Raw genomic sequence first — 6,790 nt, forward strand, 5'->3', positions numbered from 1 at the left:
ATCTCCTCCACCTTCTTTAGACACTGGGTCTGTAGGCTGTCATCCCAGACCCCCTTTTGGTCTTATCTCTCCCAACTCTGAGCCCCAAAGTGCTACGTGTGGCCATACTAGACTTCCTAGCTGGGCGTGGTGGCGCACGCCTGTAATTCCAGCACTCAGGAGGCTGAGGCAGGAGGATTGCTATGAGTTCAAGACCAGCCTGGGCTACAGTGAGTTCCAGGTCAGTCTCAACTACATAGTGAGACCCTGTTTCAAAAAAAAAAAAACAAAAAACAAAACTTACTAGACTTCCTGCAGCTTGCTGAAACAGTGTCTCCTCCATCATGCTTCTCAAACTGGAATACCAATGCTGCTAGTCTTGAGGCCACATTAGACAGCAGACTCTGGGCCCCACCTCGGATGAACTGTACTGAATCAGAAGCTGCATGTTAGCAGGCTCCCCAGGTATTCTGTATAGGCGCTGTAACTTGAGCTCTTTCCTTCATTCCTCACCAGGCCACCTTTTATTCATTACCATTTGAGCATGAACAAAGTGCCAGGTACTGTGCACAGATCTTAGAACACAGGCAAATCAAATATGATGCATAAACTCGAGACAATGATAAGACAAATAAATTACATTGTGTGAGCAAGACAAGAACAGGATGTAGTATCTTCTGTGCTTTAGAATCTCCAAGCACCAAGAAAAGGCTTGGTGATATTTCTGGAAGAAGGTAAAGGAGAAGAAGGAAAGGAATAGAAAAGGAAGGAAGAAGAAAGAAGGGGAAAGAATAACCTAAGCTAGAATTTTATTTTATTTTTTTGGTTTTTGGTTTTCTTTTTTTTTTTTTATGACAAGAACAGGATGTAGTATCTTCTGTGCTTTAGAATCTCCAAGCACCAAGAAAAGGCTTGGTGATATTTCTGGAAGAAGGTAAAGGAGAAGAAGGAAAGGAATAGAAAAGGAAGGAAGAAGAAAGAAGGGGAAAGAATAACCTAAGCTAGAATTTTATTTTATTTTTTTGGTTTTTGGTTTTCTTTTTTTTTTTTTATAGGGTCTTAGAAGGAAAGGAATAGAAAAGGAAGGAAGAAGAAAGAAGGGGAAAGAATAACCTAAGCTAGAATTTTATTTTATTTTTTTGGTTTTTGGTTTTCTTTTTTTTTTTTTATACAGGGTCTCACTATGTAGTTCAGACTGCCCTGGAACTCACTGCATAGCCCAGGTTGGTCTCGAACTCACAGGGATCCTCCTGCCTCAGCCTCCCAAGTGCTGGGATTACAGGCATGTGCCACCATGCCTGGCTAAGCTATAAATTTAAAATGACAACTCAAATGATGTGTGTCCAACAGGGGTGTCCCTTAAGTATCCTTCCTTAATACCTCAGTACCCTAAGATCAAGGTCACAGTAACCCAATCCACCAAAGTGGCTTCTTCTCATGTGATTCAGTTTAACAAGGGTTTTGTTCTTTAAGCTATTGGTCTAGAAATCTTGCATTTACCCTTGACTCTCTTGTTGGGTTTTTCTACAAACCTATTGCAAAATCCCATTATTCCATCAATTCGGAAACTAGAGTTACACAGGGTCCACCATGTGCTCTGAGCATGAACCGACAGGCAGAAAAGATCCTTTACAAGAGCTGTGCTCATAGAAGCTCTGATGAGAATCAGGGGGTCATCAGTGTGTGGACAGAGTTGGAATTTGGGGCCCAGTCACTTCCCAGTTGTGACCTTCGGGAAGCCTCTTACTCTTTGCCCCTGCACCTTTACCTGTAAAACAGAATAATGATACTGCCTCACAGACAAATGTGAGAAATAAGTGACACATACCCCACTGTCACTGTAATTGTCCAGGGACAGAGATAGATTTGAATGAGCAGTCAGAGGAAATTATTTAACCAAAACAGGGAAGAGACCTCCTAAAGGAAGGTGGGCCTTCGCTTGGGCTGAGATTGGGTGAACAGAATAGGGAAAGAAGGCTGGAAAGACAGGTTCACCGGAGTCCTTACATGAAGCACTAAACACCAACCTCACAGATTCGTGGTAGACTTGATGGTCACAACGAGCACTGAAGGCTTCTACAGCAGGAAGAAACACGGCCAACATTTCCTCTGACTTGATGTGCTGGATGAGAACGGCAGAAGAGAAGAAGAGTGAGGCCCAGGATAGTTCCGTTTCAAGCCTGGGAAATGCTCCAGCCAGAAACAGAGATGTCAGTAGGAAATTCTGGCTGGCAGGAGGAGTGGGGTGAGTTCACTGCAATGAAGGGGATGACAGCATGCTCAAATGAAGACATCTACAGCGGATGGATGGGGTGGTCTCCGGCTGACAAGAGATGTTGCTCTGGCAGGACAAACTTGGAAGACATCCATGTAAAGAGGAGGTTAAAAAATAAAAGCGTGGGCAAATGCCCTGAGGAACTTTAGGCACAGAAGCAGAGGCCCTTAGGAGACAGGGATAGCAGGAGGACAGAGAGAAGTGAAGAGGAAAATCAAGAGGTACAGGATGATAAAGTTAAAGGAAGAAAAGAACACTAAATCCTGGTAAGGACAGAATACAATACCTTGAAAGTAGCAGAGACAGAAACAGAGGGTCTTTAACAGGACAGCTGAGGAGCCAGGACACTCAGTTTTGTAGTTTCCAAAGCCTAATATAATACAAGACTATACACACTGGCTATGTGAAGCAGCACTCACACCTTGGGCTAAGTGATTTTGGCAAAGCAGCCAGAGTCCATTGCCGTGGCCCATACCATGCTGAGCTTCTTAGCCTGGAAAAGAAATCATGGTGATCAGTGCAATTCCCAACCAAAAAGGAGTGCCTTTCATTTTGTACTCTTGGAGCTTGAAGGATCACTTAACCTCCTGCCTGTCTTCAGGTCTCTAACTTTGTTCAAAATCTCTCTGTGTTTAAGTTTCAGAGGTAGTTCCTCAAGCCTTCATACTCTGTTCTACAGTGTCTGAAATTCCTTGCCAAGGTTAACAAGAAAATAGGCCCTTGTAACCCAGCATTTCTAAAAAGCACACTTGACAAATTGAGTAATGAGTCAATCAATAGGAAAAATAAAGTCAGAGATCACCCTCTTCTGAAAGGATGGAGTGCAGGGTCATCTGCAGCTGAGGGAGCAGATTGTGCCCGAGGAGCTGGGGCCAGTACCCTGGAGAGCCTGCTGTAGGGCCCTGGCTTGGGGAACTGAGGAGTTCTGTCATGCCCAAGAACATCAAAAGCTCAAAGTACAAAGGAGCATTTGTGCTGCAACCCGCGAATAAACTCCAATGAAGTTATTCATAAAGAATGATCATCAAGGTCTTGTCATTGGAGCTTTCCCAATTCTTGGTGCCTAGACTCATAGTTCTTCCGATTACACACAGTGATCAAAGGCAAAAGGCACCACTTAACATTAGGGAGGCACACTGAGAAAAAAGAGTGAGAAGAGAAAGAAATACAGTACAGAAGAGTTGGGATAAAAATGCATGCTTATTGTAGGCAATTAAACAACTTACAAAGCTTACAGGCAAGGCATGGGGAATAAAGCTTTATCAGATTCCTGAGAATACTTTAGTTAGTCCAATGTTTATTGAGCAGTTCTTCGGGGCCAGGCAGGATATTGGGCACCAGGGCATGATGGCTCATTCTCCTAAGGAGGGAAAGGCCTACTGGGGGGAAGTCAGCATGAGCAAACAACTGTGGAACAGCACAGAAGATGCTGGCAGAAGCAAGTATGTGATGCTTCTAGAGGCTTGGAAGACTCACTATGATAAGACAGAAATTAAATGGGTTAGAGGCATGGCTCCATGGCTTGCAGGCTTTCCCAGCAAGCAAGAGGCCCTGGGTTCCATCTAGGCACAGAAACTAAAAAGGAAGAAAAAGAAGAGCTACACAGAGAAGCTCTTGTACTTCTGAGGACTTTGTCTGAGCTATATGCAGCAATGCATTGGTATTCGCCAGCTGGATATTTAAGAATGATAAAGGCCTCCAATGAGTGCCCTGAGAGGTCCCTGTTATGAGGTCATTTGCAGAGATACAAATCTGAATGGGTTGCTTAGAGGCCAGAGAGCACGGCCACATAGCCAGTGGGTAGAGAACACCCAACACCTGGCATTTGTTGCCCCAACACAGTTTAGCTTTTCTCTCCTCATTGACATCTACACAGTAATTCTCACACCGTGGTTGATTTTTTTTTTCTTTGCAGAGTCAGAGAAAGATGAAATTAATAAGATAAAGACACAAGGTAATGAAGTAAGGAGTTTATTTTAATGGGAAATTTTATTTAAATGCCTTTAGAAATTACCTTGGGCCCATATTTGTAGAACTATCAAGAGTCTGAAAGGACTCCTTACATTTTCTAGTTTCAGTTTCTTAAATTTTGTGGAGAAAATTATATACCATGGTGACATTCATAAACTTGAGGACTCAGCAAGGTCATGGATGAAACCTTTGAGAATGTCAAGGGCCCAAGTCTGTGGGTTATGAATTATATTCTGTTGGCATTCTACTGGATACAAAAAAGTCTTACTTTAAGTTTCAAAAAAATAAGATATATTGGTCCTTACATGACTCTTCTATAACTTGAGGAAAACTATCATCATTCTCTTTTTTGTTTATGAAGGCTGTGGCGGACAAAGAAAATAGTTATCCACAAAACTGCTGCCTGTTAAGTAACTCAAATTAGAAAGATAATCTAATTCCCAAATGAATGCTTTTGTTTTGGTCTATTTCCTGAAAACTAATAATCCTTGCAATTCAAACTCTGACCCTTCCCCCAAATAGCCTCCAAGCATCTCAAACTTAACATTTTACCCATGGATTCAACTTGTCTATATTTCTGCCTCATTCTGACCATATGCACTTGATAGCCAAATCTGAAAAACCCAGAACTGGCTTAGACCTTCCTCTGACATCTAATTAGTTACCAAGTAAATTAAATTTACCTCTTAAATGACTCTCACATGTAGCCAGGCCTCTCCAGCCCCACATTATTAATCTAGTTCAAGGACAAGTCATCTGTACAAGATCCTGAGATCCCGTCTTTTCTATTCTTCACACTGACAGAGTAGTCTTCCCTAAATGCAACTCTTGACTTCACTGGCTCCCGTGGAAGATCAAGCTCTGGGGCTGTCAAAAACTAGCTCTTGCACAGCAATTCTCATGCCTATGGTCCATTTAACACTTTCAGAAATGCCTTGACTTATACCACATAGCATTTTGCACTTGCCAAACTCTCATTCTACCCTGGCTTTTCACCCTTCTCATTTTGGCAATCCTCTATCCTTCAGGATCCAACCCAAATGTCACTGCTTCATGGGTAAATCTCAGTCTCTCTCATATTGCAAGAGACAACCAGCACCGGATACTATGCCACAGTTGACTGTAACAACTCATTAGCAGATTTATTTTCTCCAGTGATCCACAGTGTTTTCATTTGGCTTTGAATCCTTAGTACCAGGCACAATGGTTGGCTCCTGCCAGGCAGTCAGCATTTGCTGAGTGAAAGGACTAGTTATTGAGGTCTGTGGCTACATGATAAAATGAGAAGCATGCCATCAAAGGGGAAAATTGCTTTCTTGCTAACTATAAAGTGAACCAAGGTGTCAGAAAAGTTAAAACAAAGATGAAAAGTCCTTTTAGATCTCAACCAATTTTTAAATTACTCACCACATCTGTCCTAGCTAAAGACTAAATCTAGCAGCCTCCTGAACCCTGTTAGAATATTTCACACAGAGGCAACACTTCCAGAAAATGTTCAGTGATCGTGGAAGAAACACTTACAAAGAAGCTATTGGTCTTAAAAATATAAATGTAAGAAGATGCCCAGAAGAGCATCTGTTAAATGTACATCTTGTTTTGGCACATTAGACAGCAATAACAGACACATGACAGTGGTCAGATTGTACACAATGAATAACCAGTATTTTGGTGGCAGTTTTACGAGGCAACTGCAGCCAAGTTGCTCTTTGTTTGATCGTCCGTTCATTCATTCACAGACAACTGTTGAGCAACCTGTGTGTGTCCCTGTGCAGCATTATAGAGAAGCAAAGAGAAAAACGGATCCCTAAGAATCCAGGCTTTCTTTTAGGTAAATGGATTAACACGAATGGTATTCTGAGAAAAAAATTTTTTTTGGTACTAAGGTTTGAACTCGGGACCTTGTTTGCAAGGCTGGCAATGGAACCACTGAGCTAAATCCCCAGCCCTACATTCTGAATTTTTATTGCTATTAATTCAACTTGGTTCCTAAAAACGTTCTCAGGTTCTTTGTACCTAGCAGGCTTTAGGTAACCTAGTGAAGGCTGGTAAGCATTCAAACCCAGCTAGATGATTGAAGAAGGCACAGCCTGTCTCAGAATGCAAAGACAGTCAAAATGCAGTGCTTTCGAATTGTTTTTTTTTAAAATATATTTGTATTAGTACATGTTGGTTTCTTGAGAATGTTTCTAAAGAGCAAAAGATTTGAGTGTGGGCAGGCCATGAGTAAAAGGTGAGTTCGCGCCTCAAACACAACTGGCATTTTGGAGGCTGTAGTGTTAAGGGACTAAGGGATTGTTCAAATACTCTCACGATCCAGTGTTAGAAATGAAAGCTTCCAGAGCCAAGCCAGTGAGGGAAGAGGTAAATACATCGCATCGTGCTACTGCCGGCACACCAGCCTTCCTTACAGCAGGACGTCAAGCGAGCTTAAGACCAACTCCACTCTAACAGGCAGCATCGTGCATAACTACGGGGCGCCCTCCACATTCCCTTGTAGGCTGCCGGGTCCAACCCTTTCTGCACAGCGCCACGCCCTCTCGGCCCCACCCACACAATGCGCAGGGG

The sequence above is a fragment of the Fukomys damarensis genome, unplaced genomic scaffold (assembly GCF_012274545.1).
Source record: "Fukomys damarensis isolate Sample0158 unplaced genomic scaffold, DMR_v1.0_HiC HiC_scaffold_19, whole genome shotgun sequence".
Lineage (NCBI taxonomy): Eukaryota > Metazoa > Chordata > Mammalia > Rodentia > Bathyergidae > Fukomys > Fukomys damarensis.